The sequence below is a fragment of the Cucurbita moschata genome, unplaced genomic scaffold (genome assembly GCF_002738365.1).
Source record: "Cucurbita moschata cultivar Rifu unplaced genomic scaffold, Cmos_1.0 Cmo_Scf00081, whole genome shotgun sequence".
NCBI lineage: Eukaryota > Viridiplantae > Streptophyta > Magnoliopsida > Cucurbitales > Cucurbitaceae > Cucurbita > Cucurbita moschata.
In genome coordinates this window covers 383132-405631 of record NW_019268597.1, presented here as the reverse complement: position 1 = coordinate 405631, position 22500 = coordinate 383132, and the positions used below count along the sequence as shown (strand labels likewise).

General features: G+C 36.0%; 1 long non-coding RNA gene across 1 annotated transcript in view; it reads left to right on the top strand.

Moving 5' to 3' along the window:
• The window catches only part of LOC111438700, a 16719-nt gene extending 3668 nt beyond the window's left edge, over window positions 1-13051 (top strand). The window contains exons 2-3 of the long non-coding RNA XR_002709716.1: window positions 12417-12423; window positions 13041-13051. This is a non-coding gene — a long non-coding RNA (uncharacterized LOC111438700). The remainder of the gene's footprint in view (window positions 1-12416; window positions 12424-13040) is intronic.
• The last annotated feature ends 9449 nt before the right edge of the window (window positions 13052-22500 follow it).

The window sequence follows — 22500 nt, the reverse complement described above, 5'->3', positions numbered from 1 at the left end:
AGATGTGTAGTACATCCCTACACATAACCCACACGTGCAAGTGTGAATCTCTAGGCGGTTCGCACCCCCCTGATCCATCATCGTTGAGCTAGTTGTCTGTAGTGACATGTTGAGGTCAACGAACCTCTTGGTATCATGCTCAACATGATTACCGTCATCATCATACTATGTTCATCCACACTCATCATCATAAAGGGGAAGTATCCCGATGCTTATGTACAAACAACATGCATGAGGTCCCTCTAGTTCATATCTTAGACATTTTTCTTACACAACCCTAGTTTTATCACTATATTACATTTAGTAATGCATGCTCATTAGATATTTATGTTAATATCGTTAAGCATGCTCTTAGGGTTATGTCCTAAGTCGATCTCTCAATACGATACAACATGGTAGTCATCATCACACAACATGCTTCATATGAAAAAAAATCATCATATTAAGGTTAACGTCATACTTTACTATCTGTTCGGTTAAAAGTTGATGTTTGTATGATGACACGTTCCTCGTGATTCTGCATGTGTTATATGCTTGATATGTGTGAAATGTTTATGGAACGATGTGATTGTGGAGTGTGCATGAAATGATTTGACTAAGATATCTTTATGAAATGATACAACTAGGATATGTTTATGAAACAATATGACTTGGATATATGTATGAAATAATATGACTAAGATATGTTTACAAAACGAGATGACTATGATATGTTTATGAAATGATATGACAAGTATATTTTTATAAATGATACGACTATGATACGTTTATGAAATGAGATGACCATGATATGTTTGCGAAAGAATATGACTGGGTTATGTTATAAAACGATATGACTGTGACTGTGACATGTTTACAAAGAATATGACTATGATATGTTTACAAGATGATAAGTCCATGATATGTGTGTGATACAACGTGACTATGAGATGATATGTGAATGTTATGACACGATGCATGATATGAATGATATACGAAAAAATGTGTCGACATAATGCATCAACAGCTCCTTGGAATGCTCGTCTAACCATAAAAGGGGCACAAAAGGAGTGTGACTCGACTAGTGGGTTCATACTCGCATGTGTGTAGAATATTAAATACACGTCCAATTAACCTATTTAGTTTAGACGCCTAAAAAATATAAACTTATATGATAGGTCCCACACATCATTGTATGTGTTTGCATCCAACCTCAATATTAGAGTCACTTAATGAATATTTCTTAAAATATAATCATATGCTACTTCTATTTCAAGTAAAGGCAAGGCATTCCTGCACGACTAACGACCACGTCACAATTTGAGACCATGGCACATGCATAGGGGGTAGGGGTAGTTGTATGTATTTTCTTAGAGTTAGATTAGAATAGGGTGTTTTTAATTTTAATGCTTAATTAATTGCTTTAGTATTTCATTGTGTTGTTTTAAAGATGTTTTTGAACACGTAAGTAGGTGGCAATGTTTTCAGATGATGTCTATGTTTTATAATGAAGTTTAAACGCTTATTTCTACAAAAAAAAATGATTAAGTCATCATAACGACAGCAACTTTAGAAAAGTAGAAATCTAAGGTCATCAAAATATTGTTGTGGGAAGGAAGGATTTGCTCCCCTATATTAGAAGTTTATGTCACGTGGGCACAAATTCAATTAAGAATTAATGGATTAAGATTTAAACATTGTACTTTACATGTTTTTTAACCCCAAAAAAGAAAAAATTAATAATAATAATCCAGACTATGAGATTATAATAAACGATTAAGCATTAAATTCGCTTTTGAAATTAAAGTATTAAACTTCTAATTAAACATTTATACTATAATTATTTTTCTTATAAGATGTTATTTATGTTATTTCATTGTATTTAATAAAAATTATCAATTCAATAATCCAGACTACATGTTGCTAAATTAAATGTATACAAACCTATATTAACCTATAGTTTACGAAATTAAAATTATGCAAACTACCCTATGCATGTGTCATGGCCTCCTTGGTTTCGATGCCACCGTCATCGGTTACCTGTGAAAATAAGAGTAGCACATGGCTTGAATATTTTAAGATATATTCCGTAACTGGCTCCGCTATTGGGGTTAGATGCAAGTACATGCAATCATAAGTGTGATATATCATAGCAGCCTATATTCCTTAAGAAACTATCTTAAGTTGGTTAATTGGATGTGCATTTAATGTTCTACACATAGTCCACACGTGCCAGTATGGACCCACTAGTCGGTTCACACACTTCTTTGGCCCCTTTCTTGTCGGTTGAAAATTCTCTAAGAATTCTTGACGTCGAAAACTCATTAGGAATAGCGACCGTCGTAGAATTATAATAAATAGAATGATTGTTTTCTTGTCTCATAGTATCGTGTCTATACCATCATAAAAGGAGTATCCCCAGTGCACGAACACACAATTATGCACGAGGTCCCAACTTGCTTCCTTTCATTATCATGTATAACAACTTTTCTCCCTACTTTCTCAACTGTTTCAACTAATTTTCTCTCTTTACCTCTCCATCTCCCTCACCCTTACCATCATTCGACAAATTTGGAGAACAAGAAGACGAAAGAAAGGAGAAGAAAGAAAAAAAAAAAAAGAAGCAGGTTCAGAGTTAGGCTTGAAAATGGAACCAATGATGACTACACCTGCGATGCCTACAGTATGACGACCGCCACTGTTTCACTAATATAAAGGATGTGAAGAAAAATAAGAGGATTATTTGAGAACATTAGGTGGATTATATTCTAACTCGATAGTGTTGATCCATTAGGTTGACTCGTGCTTAGAGGGTAGTTTCAGACCTGGACCAAGGAAAAGATAGTAACTCTAGTTTTGGCCAATTAGGTAAGTGACTTTACAGCTCGCTTGCTTGGATGATTTGTTGTTGCATGAACGACGTCTGTCCTATGACCCCTACACGTGTCATGTTTCATAATTATATGACGTGTACTATGTTAATGTTATACAATGATTTATATGTTATTTCACATTATATGTTATGTCACATTACAAGATATTCTATGTTTTCTACTGCATTATCATATGATTATGACAGATGCATGAAGCCCATGTGTCATGTCATGTAAACTACGTTAATACGGTGGATCTATGCCTATGAGACATCAGAAATCCATGTATATGACTATAATAGGATATTACAAGTAATATGTAAGTATATCTCATAGAAATGCTATGTCATCTAAAGAATGGAGTTATGCCTTGCATCATAAGCTTATGCCATGAATTTAAGCTTCGGGGACGTGAGATCCCACATCAGTTGGGAAGGAGAACGAAAAATTCTTTATAAGGGTGTGAAAATGTCTTCCTAGTAGACGCATTTTAAAAACCATGAGGGGAAGCACTACATCCTAACGTAACAAGAAAACATATCAATGACAAGATATCGCACGTGCAAGGGCCACAAGACACGCATTGTTCATACTTCAAATAATTCATCTAACCAAACCGATTGTGAAGTGACTAACCTAGGTAGCTTAAGTTGAAGTCACTATTTAATTCTTGAAGCCAGTCCAAACTAATCTCTTGAAATTCAAGTTAACCTATGTGAGTCCATGACATCATATTAGAACTCATTAATTTATCCTATCCACCTAATATCCTCATTTAAGTCCCTAACTTAGTTTATAACAATTTAAGTTTTCAAAATGTTTATCGGCTAATCGTACTCATTCCAAAAGCTTTTCACCATGTCAAAATCAAGTTTAGAAGGGTGAAAAAAAGATAGGATAGGGGTCCAAAGTAGGAAAAATGGGGTAAAATGAGAGTCATCAGAGAAGATACTAGAGAGTCGTCCGAGAGCGATTGCTCGGCGTCAGATCGATGGAGTCTATATGCATTTTTGGATCTATTCGAAATGTATTGGTTTTGGGCTACTTATGGATATTGGGTCATGAGTGTTTGGACTTTTGGTGAATTGCATTGGGCTGCGACAGAAAAGGGGATGGTGTCAATTGATTCTAGGTTGGGTTTAGTTTCTTTTCAAGGCAGTTTGTTAATTCCTATCCTGGTTTGCGTTCGTTTATCAATTTTGTTTTATCATATCTTCATCCAATTTTGTCAACTTAAATTGATTCTAATCCCTGATGCTAATTTTATATCAAACTTTTCTATGATTAATACTATTTTCTAATTCAAAAAAATTGAAGAACAAACATGATTGCAATAATTACATCAACAATTTTGATGTTACGTTTACCGTAGAAATGCCTAAATTCCTAAAATATCTTGCTCGTTCGCAATGACATGTGCTAAATTCAATCTCCATTGAATAAAGAATCCAACTATTTTGTATTGGGTTGTTGTTGTTAGGAGGAAATATGGGGAGGGTTAAAAACGAGTTATGTACTCGATGCAACTCAATATTGTTCTCCAGGTTTTTTACTGTTGTTCCAGGTGTTTGACTGTTGTTCTCCCTGTTAGAATCAGGTTTGTTAGACGATGACCTAGGTCTGGATGCCTCAAATAGACAGAGTACCTTCGAATCGTGAGCAATGATCAAATGGTCTAGAACCTAGTGCTCCCATACTAAAGAAAGACTCAAGGAGTCAGAATAGAGTAACGTAGAGCCAAAAGCTAGAGTTAAGTCTTAGCTCTCATAATAGAATAACATCAGACTTGGCTTATGAATCCAATAAACCTTCTTAGCTCTCAGATATGACCAAGACATGTTTTAAAATCTGCTAGCGATGGGTTTGAACTGTTACAAAAAAATATTAAACGAACACTCAAGATGGTCGAGTTGGTTTACGGCACTAGTCTCATGTATGGGTTTGTAAGGGCATGGGTTTAAATCTGATTCCCATTCTCGACAAGTTATTTTTTATTGTGAGGTTCCACAATATCTGCAAGTGGTTGGCTCAATCTCACATTTATGGATGAAAATGAACAATATCTACTACGAGTAGGCTTACTGTGAGGCTGTCGATGATATTGGCAATATCTGCTAGGAGTGAGCTTATCGTGACACTGATGGCTATACATAACAAAGAATATTTGTTAGAAGTGGGCTTGAGCTGACAGTTAGACTCACAGGCAATATCCGCTAGAAGTGACTTAAGCTTAACATTAGGCTGATGGCGATATGTAACTAGCAATATCTGGTAAAATTGGGCTTGAGTTTACCGTTGGGCTTATAGAGATACGTAACAGGTAATATCTGTTAGAAATGGGCTTAAGTTTACCGTTAGGCTAATGGCGATACGTAATGAGTAATATTCGCTAAAGTGGGCTTGAGTTTACCGTTACAGAGATACGTAACAAGTAATATCTGTTAGAAATGGCTTAAGTTTACCGTCAGGCTAATGAGGATACGTAATGAGCAATATCCACTAAAAGTGGGCTTGAATTTACCATTGACAAGGATATGTAATGGACAGTATCTAGTAGATGTTGCTTACCATGAGGCTTACAACGATACATAACATGAGTTTGAGCTTACTGTTAGGCTTACGATGATATGTAACAAGCACTATCTACTAGAAGTGGGCTTGAGCTTACCCATGAGGCTGACGGTGATACGTAACGCGTAATATGTGCTAGAAGAGGGCTTACTGTTAGGCTGACAGTCATAATATTATGCTGACGACGATACATAATAGACAATATCTGCTAGAAATGGGCTTGAGCATCATGTGAGGCTTACAAACAATATCTTTTAGAAGTGGGCTTGAAAACAACAAATAACAACTTATCTTTTATGAAATAGAAGGTGATTATCATTTTTCAGCTCGGAAACCATAGGGATAATATAAAATTATACAACAAGATTCAACAACTGTATAACCAAAGGTCGGATAAAATAGCAACATTTTTTATTGAAGCAATCTCTCCTAGCTCAAATAAAGGGGGGAATAGGAGACCACTAGTCTAGATGAGAGACTATTCAACAGGAGATCTTATTGAAAAAGATAATGAAGCTCATTGGGCCACGTTTACCTCTACTGATCCTGTAAACTTTGTAAACTTTGAAGACGCATTGAAGAGTGGATATGTGCAAAAGGGACATGAGCACAAGTTTTCCCTTTTTCTTCTTTTCTTTTCTCTCATTTTCTTTTTTATTTTTTTGTGGGCTTTTAGTCGAGGGCCTCCACGGACCCCCAAAAATAGTATGAGGGAAAAATGCCCCTCTATTGACTTTGACCAACATCCTATTAACTATCATTGTGAGACTCAAAGGAACGTTTCACGACAATGGTAGATGTGAAAGTTTCGAGGTGATTTAAAGGTGTCACAATGTACGACATGGATTGTGATATGAGGTATCCAAAATATGACATACAATTATGAAACCGTGACTTGAGATTGAGCGAAGTTGGAGATTCATGATGAGGAAAGTATAGAAAATTTTCAAACAAATCTAGACTTTTCGCAAGTTTTACGGGTAGGAATCGTTAAAAATCTATACGAACCCTAAGTTAAGTAAAATTTATGGGATTGTGGAAGAATTAAGCCGAACGCCTATTAGAATTAGTAACCGTCACGGCAGCATTATGGAAAACATTATGATACTTCACCTGCCTTGTGGTGTACGCGTCGTACCATCGTGATGGAATAGGGATATCCCCATATGCATAACACACATAATGCAAGAGGTCCCAATATTTTTTCGTTTTCAACATTATTAAATATAACCTCGCCTCAGTTTTTCATTCATATCATATCATTTCTCATTTTTCATTTCTCGTATCATACATAATTCTAACCGGGTTATATTTCATGCCATTTATCGTGATTTCATAACATTCGTATCATGCTGTATACACACAATTTAGGAGACATAACATAACGTTCCATGCTTTTAACATAACATTTCATCATATAGATATCATCGTATCATAACATATTGCATCACAATATATCATATCGTAAACTTTTAGTGGTCATATCGTTTCCTAACTTATCATAGCCTTAACGTTCTTATACATGTCACAGTCATATCATGCCATGAACGTACCTTAGTCATATCGAACGCTATCTTCTATCAATCTATCATAATTGTATCCCTTTCTACACATAACCTGATCTTATTCTTTCATCAATCGACCGTGACCATATCGTTTTTGTAATTCTCTCATATCTATAGCACTTCGATACATACCCTAACCTTAACGTTCCATGAACATATCTTACTCCTATCGTTACATTACGTTTAGTGCATCCTTCTCGTATCCTATCTCAAACATAGAACACATCTTATTGTAAGTATTATTGTACAATTCACATATTATGACATGTACATATCATTATATAAACATATTTATCCATACACAGTTCAGTCATATTGATATATATGACACGTGCAGAACTACGAGACACGTGTCAACATCAAATATAACCATGCCAATAGTAAGACAACTTACTTGGATGGCCTTAGCCTAAGTTCTATCTAACTCCAAATTAGCTTGCTTTTGCTCCTCGAATTCGTTCTCACTTATGCCAAGGTGCTTCACCTTATTAAAGATATTCACCGAATTCCTTTCGTTATTCTAACTCCTAACTTTTATTAAGTATTTAACAAATTCTTAATCTTTCCATTTAGATTTAATATTTCATGGAATATAATATGTCTAACAATACAATGCCGAGTGACATACAATTTATTTAAGTTTTCTTATCTTTGTGAAAATAATCCTAACGTCCTATTAACTATCATTGTAAGATTTAAAGGAAAGTTTGAGGACAACCGTAGATGTGAAAGTTTTGAGGTGATTTAAAGGTGTCACAATGTACGACATGGATTGTGATATGAGGTATCCAAAATATGACATAGAATTATGAAACCGTGACTTGAGATTGAACGAAGTGGGAGATTCACGATGAGGAAAGTATAGAAATTTTTCAAACAAATCTAGACTTTTCTCATGTTTTACTTGTAGGAATCGTTAAAAATCTATATGAACCCTAAGTTAAGTAAAATTTAAGGGATTGTGGAAGAATTAAGCCAGACACCTATTGGAAAGTGTATGTCAATCACACCCAACTTGAATTTCCAAAAACCAAATTGATGTCTTCCCAAAGTTTTAGTAAAAATATCTACCAATTGCATTTTAGTCAAAATATAACATGATTTGATGATTCCGTCTTGTAATTTTTCTCGAACTATAGGACAATCTATTTCAATGTATTTTGTATGTTCGTAAAAAACTTGATTGGTTGTTATGTGTAATGCTGCTTGATTATCACAATACAATAATGTTGGTTCGAACAATGGAACTTTCATGTCTTGAAGAATGTATCTGAACCAAGTTAACTCTAAACAAGTTTTTACCATAGCTCGATACTCGACTTCTGCTGATGATCTGGATACATTGGTTTGTTTTTTAGACTTCCAAAGAATAATTGAATTTCCTAGGAAAATGCAGAACCTAGAAATTGATCGTTTGGAAGTTCGACAACCTCCCCAGTCTGAGTCGCAATATGCTCGTAATCTTAAGTTGTTTTCAGATGGTAGTACAAGTCCTTGACTAGTTGTATCTTTGATGTATCTCAGAACTCGAAGAGCATAAATTGACTAAGCATACGAACTGAATACACTATGTCAGGCCTAGTAATCGATAAATATATTAATCTGTCAATCAATCGTCTGTATTTACTTGGATCATCAACTTCTCTCCTTCTGTTAAAGAAAGTTTCAAATTTTGTTCCATAGAAAATTTTTCTGGACGTACTCCTGTAAGACCTGTGTCTTGAAGAATTTCCAGAGCATACTTTCTTTGAGACATGAAAATTTCTTTTCTAGACCTAAAAAAGTCACGGCCTAGGAAATATTTCAAATTCCCTAAATCTTTGATAAGGAATTTCTCGAGTAAACTAGTCTTGAGATGTTGAATTTTTTTTAGATCAGTGCCTGTCAACAGAATATCATCAACATAGAGAAGAGCTGCAGTGAATGAAGTACCTTTACTATTAGTAAATAAAGAGTAATCTGCTTTGAACTGAGTGTAGCTTGCATTTTGTATAGTGGTAGAGAATATGGAGAACCAACTGTGAGAAGCCTGTTTTAAACTATAAAGAGATTTATGGAGCCGACATATAGACTTATAACATTCAACAGAACCATTTAGATTATCATGGAGAAAGACATTTTGAACATCCAACTGATGAGTGAACCATTTTCGAGCAGCGACAATAGTGAGTAAGCAGACAAAGTGTTGTAAGTTTCGCTGTAGGCGAAAATCTCTCTTTGTAATTAACACCTTCAACCTGAGTGTATCCCTTTGCTACCAGTCGAGATTTATAACATTCAACAAAATTATTAGAGTTGTGTTTAATCTTGTACACCCAACGACAGCTAATAGCTTTATGGCTAGGTGGTAGAGGAACGAGAGACCACATATGATTACATTCCAAAGCTGCAATTTCATCATTCATAACCTGCTGCCGTAATGGGTCGCCAACTGCCTAATCATAGGTTTTAGTTTTTGTCTGAACTTTAATAAGAGCTAGAAAAGCACGTTGAGTAGGAGGAAAACGAGAGAATGAAAGGTAATGATGAAGGGGATACCTGGTGTCAATGTTGGGATTTAAGCTAGAGGTTAAATGATTGGCTCCAGAAGTCATCTCATAATCATTATGACGAGTGGAGGCTATTTTGTATGAGTAGAATGTCGGAGTGGAACTGATGTATCAGGTGGGATAAGGTTAGAACTAGTGGGTGAATCTGAAGAAGGAACAGAAGGCAGAGGAGACCACGAAGTAGTAGGTGAAGGAATAGAAGGTGGGGGAGGACTAGAATGGATGTTTGAGTAGGATGAATCATGAAGTGGTAAAATGGGAGTTGAAGGAGCCAATGTCAGAATTTGTGAATCTGATGAAAAAAGAAAATCATCTTCACAAAATTTAACATCATGACTAATAAAGAATTTTTTAGATTGCATGTCATACAACTTGTAACCTTTGTTACCTCGTTGTCGATGTTCGTGACCTCCATTCTTAAGCTTCCAGTATCCTAATTACCTCAAATGTCCTTCCACAGACTCCTTATTATGTCTACTCTCTAGAACCATAAAGTTTTTCATGAGAATCGGTCTGGAAAGGGCTTAAAATTGAGAAAACTCGAGGGAAGGTCAAGTTTTGGGTTGACATGGCCGGTTCAACTAAATCGGCCACGTCATCGTCTTCTTCCTCAAGACAGGAAGAAGACGGGGCCAATATATAACGTCGTAGTCTGAAACTCGCCCTCCCCAGCTTCGATAGCCATTTCTCCCCTCAATTCCTTCATGAAACTTAAACAGGGTGTTACAAGGAAGAGTTAGGGATTGATTTCATACCTTTTCATGTATTGTAGCCTAAGATATTTGCTTCCATAGTTCGTCCAAAATATGATTTCTTGCCGGAGTAAAAACAGAGGATTTCTTATTGGGTAGCCGATTCTAGGAATTTTCAAGGCTCGATCTCTTCACAAATTCTCTTCCTTATCGTTTCCTCAAGCTAAAGGAATTGGTTTGGAGGAACGAATTTGAGTGTGGGACCTTAATTTTGAGAAATCACTCTCGTTCTGCAAGTTACCCGACACCTCCGATTTTCAATCTCTTAGATATCTTGTTCTACGACGTTTCAGCTCTTGATTCCTTCATCAAAGTCGCTGAAATTCATCGCCACATGAAGTAAAAAATGGTTGCAAAGATAGGAACTCAGTCCCATTGCGTGATCTAACTATCTTGAAAGTAATATGAAATTGTGTTTGAACGAATTTAAAAAAGTTCATTAACAAATGATGTACTTCTGATTTATGTTGCATAAGAAAAACCCAAGTACATTGAGTAAAATCATCAACAATAGTGAGAAAAAAACGCAGAGTTGACCCGGGCGTAATGGGAAAATACTACAGTTATGAGAAAAAAATATCATTATTAAGATGCAACTACTGAGCTAGAAATTTAAAACGAGAAAAAGAAGGATGACCCGGGCGTAAATGCCACAAATTAGATGACTGAGATACTTGGTGAGCTGAAGATTTGATTGGAGATGGTGAAATATGATAGAGACCTCTGAATTGTTTACCTGTGCCAATCATCCTCCCCTCGCCAAGTCCTGCACAACACAAGAATCAGAATAGAAGGTGACATAATATTTCCAGTCATTGGTAAGTTTGCTGATCGACATTATGTTGAAATTGAATGAAGGCACACATAAAACGATGTTTAATTTAAGGTCAGAATTAAAGGAAACATTGCCAGTATGTGACACATGTGCTGTCCTTCCATTAGGAAAATTTATTATATATATGGTGGAAGTCTTTGGTTCAATCATAATAGAAGCTTTGGATACTATATGATCCGTAGCTCCACTATCGAGAATCCATGGATTAGAACTTTTAGAGTTAATAGATAATGCAGATATTGGAAACAAACCAGCAACCTTGATGTTATTGTCAGAATTACCATAAGGACGATGACTGAGTGCAGATAAGGCTTGTGCTAACTGTTGTAATTGCTCAGAAAAAAAATTTAGAATGTAATTAGGTGACTGTTCTTCTGTATTCAATAGAGAAACATCGACCATATTTGCAGATGAACGATATCCACGATTGTTGTTGATTGACTTGTACTGCCCTTCCATAATTATTTTTCTATCGACATCGAACTTTTGTATGTCCCCTTCTATCACCAAATTTATAGTGACGCTTAAGGATTCAACACTCATCAATTGTATGACCACTTTTATTACAGTGTTCACATGATTTGTCCTTGGTAAATTTTGAATATGTTGTTTTCTTCTGCACTGCTGATGCAATCGAGAAATTCTCAGTAGGTTCAGAAGTTACCTGACGCTACATCTCTTCTTGTACAAGTAATGAATAGGCTTCCCTCACATTAGGTAATGGAGTCAAAATCAATATGTTAGATCTCACCGTTTTGTAAGACTCATTGAGCCCCATGAGTAGTTGCATCAACTTGTCTTCTTCGCATTGATCAACATGTATTTGACATTGATTATAGGTAAATGGTGTGCAGTTTTAAAATATCATCACTAGCCCAATAGAGTCAAGCCCAATAAGTGTACGACCCCATTGTATATTTATTTTAGTAGAGATTTTAGGAGAGATACTAGAGATTTTAGGAAAGATAGTAGATATTTTAGAAAAGAGATCTCGATATTTTAGGAAAAAGATTTACATTTGTTAGGTTTAGATTGCGTAGTCGACCCTACATCCCAAGAAATTACAAGTAATATAAAGTAGTAGTATTCTACAAAGTGTCTTGTATTCTCTTCTCGATTGGTCTTAATAAAGAGTGCGAGTGTTTACCACAGAGAGTTGTGTTCAACAATCTGATATCAGAGCGAGGTTAGTATAGGTTGTGATCTCTTGGAATTCTTAGTATGCTCTGTGGCTGCAGCCCTGCCTAATCTTCTACATCTGAAACGATTTCTTGATATTATTAGTGAGTGAGTTTCTTTGTGTCATGAGTAGTCAGTGACTCTGCAAATCTTGTGTCAAAAAGGCTTGTTTGGTATTATTGAGGTATGTCAACACGATGGGTGACTTCCAAATCGTAGGAGGAATCAAGAAACTCAACAACAACTACTACAATACATGGGGAACATACATGATGTCCTATTTACAAGGACAGGATCTTTGGGAGATCATTGGCGGGAGTGAAACTATGTCGTCAGTACAGGATTCTAATGACGCCTTGCGCAAATGGAGAATCAAAGCAGGCAAAGCAATGTTTTCCTTGAAGACCACAATCGAAGAAGAGATGTTAGAACATATTTGGGATGACAAGACACCGAAAGAAGCATGGGACACGTTCGTGATGTTGTTCTCCAAGAAGAATAATACGAGGCTACAACTTCTAAAGAACTAGCTATTGTCAATTTCACAACGTGACATGACGATTGCTCAGTACTTCCACAAAGTCAAGACGATTTGACGAGAGATTACTAAACTAGAACCGAAGTCTGTAATGGGTGAAGATCAAATGAAGAGAATCATTATCCAAGGGTTGGCATCAGAATATAGAAGCTTCATTATTGCTGCGCAAGGATGGCCCACTCAACCATCACTTGTAGAGTTTGAAAATTTTATAGCCAGCCATGAAACCATGGCTAAACAAACGGGAGGCATCACATTAAAGGGTGCAGAAAAAGCACTCTACACAAGTGAAAGTCGAGAAAATAATAAATCATCTACCAAACATGGATACAAAAATGGTGACAAAAGAAGAAGTCATCAAAGAACTGCACAACCTATGAGAGGTGAGAAGAATGACAACAGGAGTTCTCAAGGAAGCGATTTGAAGGTAATTGCTATAATCACGGGAAGAAGGGCCACATGTCTAAAGAATGTTGGTCCAAGAAAAAATCGATCGAAAACAATGTGGCATCCTTCAACATGGAGATGGAGGAGGAATGGGATACAGAGGTACTATGTCATAGAAGAAGACGAGCTAGCTTTCATGGTGATGATGGGAGACCATATCAATTAAGAGAATGACTGGATCGTTGATTTAGGATGCTCAAACCATATGACTGGCGATCAGAGTAAATTGCAAGACAAGAAAGAGTATAAAGGAAGCCATATGGTACGCACAACAAATAACGCACGGTTGTCAATTGCTCAAATCGGCAATAGGACAATCATGCCTGGCAATAAATCAGATACAGTGTCACTACATAATGTTTATATACCGGGTATAAAGAAGAACTTGTTGTAAGTGCAACAACTAACAATATCAGGAAACTACGTCTTGTTTGAGCCAGAAGATGTAAGAGTTCATCAAGATGTTAAGATAATTGGAAAGCTAACAATAGAAGAGCGAAGAGTAGAGTCTGTTTACGTCCTATCTATAGAGTCTGCCTATGTTCACAAGACCCGAAAGAATGAGACGACAGATTTATGGCATGCAAGATTGGGACATGTTAGCTACCATAAATTGATGCTGATTATGGAGAAATCCATGCTCAAACGTCTACCTCAACTTGAAGTCAAAACAGACGTTGTTTACACTGGATGTTAATATGGTAAAACTCATCAATAACCATACAAAGAGTCAAGTTTCAAAGCAAAGAAACAATTAGAGTCAATTTACTCTGATTTGTTTGGTCCAATCAAACAAGAATCGATCAGCAGAATGCGGTATATGGTGACGTTTATTGACAACTACTCAAGATATGTGTGGACTTTCTTTATGGAAGAAAGGTTTAACACTTTCTCAAAGTTTCAAGAATTCAAGATGATGATCAAAGGAGAAGTAGGAGTGAAGATTCGTTGTCTACGTTTAGACAATTGCAGAGAATACACGTCAGATGAGTTCAATCAATATTTACATGAGTGTGGGACACGACGCCAGTTTACATGTGCTAACACGCCACAACAAAATTGTGAAGCAGAAAGAAAGAATTGATACCTTGCAGAAATCTGTCGAAGCATATTACACGCAAAGAATGTTCCAGGAAGCTTTTGGGCTAAAGATATGCGAACTGTTGCCCATGTGATCAACAAGCTTCCCCAACCAAAGCTAGGATTCGTCTGACAATTTGAGATACTATGGGACATGAAACCTACAGTTAGTTAATTCCAAGTATTTGATTGTGTTTACTATGTATTTGAGCCTGACCATCTATGTAGCAAGTTTGACGAGAAAGCAGTCAAATGTATATTTGTTGGATACGACAATCAAAGGAAAGGATGGAAGTGCTGTGATCCAACAAGTGGAAAATATTATACATCAAGAGATGTAGTTTTCGATGAAGCATCTTCATGGTGGTCCTCGGAGAAGAAAGTCTTACCAGATTCAAACATCGAAGAAATTTTACAACAGATGATGGGGAAGCAAGCTACGCAAATTCAATCAAATGTTGATGTTCCTGAAGATCCAAGTGACATTGATATTGACAAGCAAGAGGTGACTAAATCAAGCGAATCTGATAAAAATCAAACGAGACATCAACAACTTATGCGATCAAATAGAATCCGAAGGCCAAATCCTAAGTATGTAAACACAGCTATTGTAGAAGATAGAGTTAACGAACCAGAGACATATGAAGAGGCATCACAAAACTCGGTTGACAAAAAGCAATGGAGGAAGAAATTATAGCCCTTGAGCTGTAAAGACCGGGTTGACTCGATGACAGGCAGGTAAATTTTTCTCGCTAAATAAAACCATTAAAATTTAAAACATAATTTACACTATACCAAAAAAGTACGTGCACATTACTAATTTAAAATACAACGTAATGGTTAAAACATAAAATAAGGAATAGACTCAAAACATTTTAAAACAAAACAGTTGAAGACGACGGGTGAGGTTTGTCTATGGCACCTGCTCTAGAGTTCGCTCCCGATCTCGACTAACTCCTTATCACCTGAAAAAAAATGGAGAATAGGGAATGAGTACAAGACTCAGTAAGTAGCCTACTTGTAGGCTCTTAATCGTGTCCTTAACATGCTAAGGTACCATATTCTTTGTTCTTGTCTTGTTGTAAGTACTTAGGCCCTCTAATTCTTGTTTTTGACTCGGGGTTCTTATCTTGATCTTTCTTGAGGACCTTGGTCCTTGAATTCTAAAACCTTGGTTATCCTTTAAGAACTTTAGCACCATGTTCTTGGTTCTTGATTCTTGTCCTTAGAACTAGGATCTTGATATGTTTTAGTCTGTGATCTTTCTCTTTTCCGTGGTACTTTCTAGGTTCTTGTTCTATTCTTGGTTCGTTCTCCAAGACACTCCCCCTAGGATTTACGGCACTAGACATGCACCTGACAATCCTGTGTCCAAGGCTTCATGTGTTCCAAGCAAGACAGCCTTAACCTATGTCTAAGGCTTCATGCGTAAAAAAGCGACGTAGTCTTACCGCATCTTATGGCTTGCCCTTCGATACGGTCTGCTTAACCTATGCTCAAGGCTTCAAGCATTTCAAGCGGCATAGTTTGGAAACCTACATCCAAGGCTACTTACGTTCCAAACGATGTAGGCTTAATACGGCATTAAGGGCTATCCCTATAATACAGTCTGCTTAACCTATACTCAAGGCTTCATGCATTCCAAGCAGCATAGTATGAAAACCTACATCCAAGGCTTCTTGCGTTCCAAGCGATGTAGTCTTGATACTGAATCAAGGGCTTCCCCTATAATACAGTCTGCTTACCTACGCTCAAGGCTTCATGCTAAACAAGCAGCGTAGTCTATGTCATGAGCATGATGTACCGTGGGAGGTCTTATGAGGTTCTTGAGCATGGCATCCTGCAAGTCTGAAGGGCATCTCTTCTAGGTGAGGGAAACTTAAGGCATGACATCCTGCAAAGGAAATGTGGTGTAGAGCATCCCACCTAGAAGAGGAATTCTTTGGCACCGCTTGGTGGGAGGTCATGGGTCACTTTGGACATGACTAGAGTATTACCTAGCATTCTTGAGTTTCTGAGTTTGGGGACCTTGGTCCTTCGTCCTTGAGTGGTACCTAGCATTCTTATTACTTATGTAGTTGTAAAGCTTGTGTGTTGTTGTTCTTGGTTCCTAATTTTGTAAGTTTCTAAGGTCCTTAATTCCTTGAGGTATAAGTTGTAACTTGTATTTGTAACCATATGAGCCCATCTTAGTGTGAGTTTTTCTAGAAGGTCATAGATTCCTAGGGATTTCTTTAGAAGGTTCTAGAAGAGTCTAGAGTCTTGTGGTGTTTCCTTTCGGTGGTTCTTGGGTCCTAACTTGGTTTAGGTTCTAAACTTGCTCCAATCAACTTGAAACCTCAAACTTATCTTCATGTCGACCATAATCGACCTTAATTTTGAGAAACCTCAAACTTGGTTTGGAGGAACGAATTTGAGTGTGGGACCTTAATTTTGAGAAATCACTCTCGGTCTGCAAGTTACCCAACACCTTCGATTTTCGATCTCTTAGATATCTTATTCTATGACGTTTCGGCTCTTGATTCCTTCGTCAAAGTTACTCATCTTCTTCCTCTGAAGCTAAATGAACCCTTGAGTTGAAAGAAAAGAGGTCGTAGATAGGAATTCGATCTTAATTTTGAGAAATCACTCTCGTTCTGCAAGTTACCCGACACCTCCGATTTTTGATCTCTTAGATATCTTATTCTACGATGTTTCAGCTCTTGATTCCTTCATCAAAGTTACTCATCTTCTTCTCTGAAGCTAAATGAACCCTTGAGTTGAAAGAAAAGAGGTCGTAGATAGGAATTCGACACTTACCCCCAAATTGAACCCGAAACGAATTTTCTTCAATTGGGAACGTTCCTAAGGTTATTTCTCTTCGTGGTCTTCTACGTAAACACTCCTTGGAGGTGCAGAAGCTTATTGGGGTCTTCCTTGATCGAAGAATACTTGTGTATCTTCGGATTGGGATTTTGAATTTTCCTTGAAGCTCATTAACTTTCATTCCTAATCCTGCTCCAAAGGTCTTGAGTCCTTAAGATTACTTCTTATGGTATAGAAATGACTTGCTAAGACCCTTTCCTTGCTTAATCCTCTTCATTTCCTTCCTTCGATTCTTTTGGTCTTCCATAGGTGGCTTTCCTTCATTTTAGGTGTTACATATGATTTACTAGTTGTAGAAATATGTTTTTTTTTTTTCTCAGGAAACAAGTTCTTGGAGAATGCTTGCGGAAGGCGAGATAACACTCAGGGTTGGAACAGGAGAAGTTGTCTCAGCAAGACCAGTAGGAAATTTAAAGTCGTTTTTTGGAGATAGATTCATTATATTAGATAATGTACATTTTGTTCCGTAATAAAAAAAAATCTAATATCTATCTCTTGTTTATTAGAAAAATTGTATAAAGTATCTTTTGAAATCAATGTAGTGTTCATTTGCAAAAGACGTATTCATATTTGTTCTGCAAAACAAGAAAACAACTTATATATGTTAAAACCGAGCTAAACAAAAGCTATTTTAAATACCGTGATGATTAAAACAGTTGAAACTCAAAATAAATGACAAAAGATTTCTCGTAATACCTATCTTTGGCACTTATGACTAGGCCACATTAATCTCAATAGGATTGGGAGATTGGTTAAAATGGGACTTCGAAATGAGTTAGAAGACAACTCTTTACCTCCATGTGAGTCCTGTCTTGAGGGTAAAATGACTAAACGACCATTTTCCGAAAAAGGTTATAGAGCCCAAGAAACCTTAGAACTCGTGCATAAAGATCTCTGTGGTCCAATGAATGTCAAAGCACGAGGATGGTATGAATATTTCATCATTTTTATTTATGATTATTCAAGGTATGACTATCTTTACCTAATGCACTACAAGTCCGAAGCTCTTGAAAAGTTTAGAGAGTATTAGGCTGAGGTTGGGAATCTATTAGGAAAAAACTATTAAAACACTTCGATCAGATCGAGGTGGAGTGTATATGGACTTAAGATTCCAGGACTATATGATAGAACATGGAAAAACGTCTCAACTCTCAACCCCTGGTATACCCCAACAGAATGGTGTATCGGAAAGGAGTGCAATGATTATATATATGGTTCAAAAGGATCCAAATGAAACACAAACAAATTCTAAGTCTAAAAAATGAAGGCTATGAATAATCTCTATATGATTTTGTTGTTTACTTTTGCATCAACTTCTAATGTTTTCACTTGTTTTGTGAGCCAATATCCAGAATTGCATTCGAAAGTGACGATTCTTAATTATCAAGACGTACCTTTACTGACTTATTGCAAATCAGAAAATTACGACTTAGGTAAATAAGGGTGTTGCACCATGACAAGTTATTCAACCAAACTATTATTTTATGTATATCTAAATTTATGGATTTGATAATTTTTATTTATTTTTATTTAAGGGTTGGGGCGGAATTTGAGAACTCCTCCCATTTGAAAGGTACAATATCCAACCTAAAAAATTTTAGATCAATAACATTCTAGATCAACGTTTATTTATTTTTATCTAGTTTTAGTAGAAGATAGTGAATTTTATTATTGGAAAAGTGTAGTCATAATGTTTTTTTTTCTTTTTTTTTCTTTCGGGATTTAATTACAAGTTCTTTTAGGTTGGGTTTATTTTTTATTTTATTTTATTTTGTAAATAAATGCATGGGGAGGAGAGTTTGAATTGTACTTGACCTCTTCATGAATGCATATATGGTCTCAGCTAGTTGAATTACGAACAAATTGTTATTTAGGATATTTTATTTAATTGAACATTTGACTATAATTCGAATTTTTTTCCTTTTTTCGAATTGATTTGTGCCAATCTAACATCACTTTCTAATTTAGGGGAGCATATTCTTCAATTCAAACAAGAATACAGTTGGGAATTCAAAAATAACATGTAGGAGACAACATTGTATTGGTGTAACTTTAGAAGCAATTATGGAAAGCTTGGGTTCATGGTTTTTTGGCCCGAGGATAAAGTTTGGCTTCAAGATCGATGCAACCATTGGCATTGCATTTGGCGTGCAGAAAACAATGGGTTTTCTTTATATAATAGTCGAACAAAGGTTTCGACTTCGTTTATCCATGGAGTTCTTAGACAAATCCATCTACTTCGCCTTACTTCACATCAAATCTTATCATTTCTACACAATGTTTGTGCTTGCTGTAATACTACTCGAACAAACGTGTCTATTAATAATTTAAGGTCTTCAATATATAGAATCTTTTATTATAAAAATGCGTACATCCGACTAAAATAGTCGATGGTGTTAATATAACACATGCGGAAGCAATTTAGATCTTAGGCACGTTTAGAACATCAATTATAGTAAATAACTAACATGTTCATAAGTATTAAAACTTAATGAGTGACTAAATTTGGGAGGGATTTTGTATATATGAAGAGAGTGTTTGTGAGAGGTTTTTCTCAAGGTTTTTCACTATGAAGACGAAGATCACTCTATTTAAAGAGTCATGTTTGCATGTTCATGCAAATTTGAGATCACCAAATTTTGACACTCAAAATTTCACTCAAATGTTTGGGATTATGTGGCAAGCATGCATGTTTGAGTTAACCAAATTTTGACACTCAAAATTCCACTCAAACTTGTGGGGTTTATTTGGCAAGCATGGAAGTTTGGTTAAACCAAATTTTGACACCTCAAAATTCCACTAACATGGATTTTTCAATTAAAGGAATAATTAATTTAAAATTAAAGTAACATTAAATGAGTAATTAAACTATTTAATTAATATTTAATATTAATTCAAATGTCAATCTCAATCAATTCGGACACATAATTGATTAAGATATTTAAATCTTATTTAAATATCTGAGATTCTCTCTTTTTGTTTAATTCGTAAATAAAACAAAAATGCGGTTAAATATATCGTATATATGTAGCGCATATTTCCTAATTTGAATTCGAACACTTCGAACTCACTCGTCACGCTGTTCTATGGTTTAGTCTGATATGAGCTAGCAGAGGGACCAAATGGACCTATAGATCATGGGCTCCAACGATCCAAGATTAACCGGTTAAACTCATTAACCTGGTTAACCAACATTCGTTAACTACTAGGACACTCCACTATAGCCTAGTAGTTGCACTCCCCTCACTATAGATATATTTCTGTCCATTTGATATAACCATGATTAGTAAGTCGATCCTTCACAGGTTGTTCATAACTAGAGCTGAGTCAATTTACCGTTTTACCCCTGAAGTTACTTCTTATTCCTCATGTCTCACTGATCCTCTAATGGACAATTGGTTTGTGGTCCAACAAGTAAACCGAATCCCTCTCAGGCCAATGAGAGGGTGGGGCTCCTTGTTCAAGACCTGGAGTCAGTGCTTAAAGGAATTACCTCTCTTCTATCCCTAAAAGTGGGTAGGAGTGAATTCCATCTTGCACCCCACGTCCCCAGCCATTCACCCAGTCTTACCCCTGAAATGGGAGGCCTTTTGAGTCGGCGAACTAGGGCAACTCTCACCCATGCAAATCTGAGGATAATTTCGAATAAACAGGAGTTCATGGTTAGCTCAAGATTAAAGCCGAGTTACCTAGGTTATCGAATGAAAAGAAAATCAATCTCAACAGTAAACGACATTATAAAGTGAGAGTGGTTTTCTTCATGGTCCGATATTATGCAATGCTCATTTCATAGGACGCCCCAACTCACATGTCTCCACATGTACAATTTAGTGATCACATTGTTTATATCATATACAAAAGTGGGCCGCATCCATAGTGTCCCCACAATAAGGTACCCAGCCTTATCCCTATACTATAGATCATTTTGACTATATACTTGAACTTGATCCACTCTTATGTCTCTACATATAGTTCAAGTAATCATACTATAGCCAGAGTGTTCTTAGTTTATTGGATTTAGATTAATGATCGTAAAGTTTACTTTATTCAATAACATTACCATTTTTAATTATTATACATAATTTCTTTTCGTCTTAAATTGTTGCCCTTTCAAGTTTAAAACCTCAAATATTTCTTAATCCTTAAAGGATTTTTAGTAGAGTGATACCCGAGTTAAAGAGAGTACATGAATAAACATGGATTCTATTCGAATGAAAGTGATCCAGAGTATAGATGACTAAGAAATGCTTAAAAAGAATTGAAACTTATCACCTATATCAACGAGATGCACTTGCTTTTTTGGTGGCTTAATCATAAGAACTTCGAGATTAAATGTGCTTTTCTTGGAGCAAACATGTGAGGGAGGAAATGACATGCCGGAAGAACTTATGTCGGTCTGCGGTGACAGTTTTCATTCTTAGAAGCAAGGAGTAAATAATGTGACAATATTGTAAGGGGAGTATTAGGGCCAATAAATGCCAAATCCATATTTCCAAGCTTGAACATGGATGGTTACAACTAGAAACTTGAAACCCAACCAAATTATCAACATCAAAATAACTATAAAATCTCAAACTATTCCTAAGTCTACAAGGAAACCCCACAACTCTATGTAGAATTATTACAAGTGAAAGCAATCAAACATAAAAGAAAAAAAAAAAACATAAAAGAAAAAAAAAATAGAAGTTTTGTGGGATCAAAATGAGCAAGGGAAACTTTACTTCATTTTTCCCAAGGGTGTATCAATTCAAACTTCTCCGAAGGAATATTTTTAAGTAAAACCCATCATCAAAAGCTGCCCAAATGCAGTTTTTAAAGTCGCATCTTTCAGAAAGCCAAAACGAGTTCTCTGGCCAAAATATCTCAAATGAAGCATGTCCATTAGAACTATTAAAATTGCACCAAAACAGAGCCGTGCGCGAAAAGTTCATTCTGAAGCTCCAGTTGAATTGAGCTTGCTTGGCCAAAACGCGTTCGCTCAAATCGTCGTCTTTTGACTTGCAATGAGCATTTAAAACAGAGTTTGTTTGATAATTGTAAATAGTCACTTGCCATCTGCTTGCTAGTTGTTGCCCTTCTTCCCCTCCAACTTGTCTATTGAATCCGGCAAAACATGTGTTAATAAGAATGCTTGATTCCAAAGCCAAGAATAAGATAAAACCGAAGTTGGTTAGAGTCTTCATTTTGTTTTCGATACACAAAACTCTTTTGTTGATGCTTAATAATTTTGATTTTGGTTCATTATATAGCAAAAAAAAAAAAAAAAA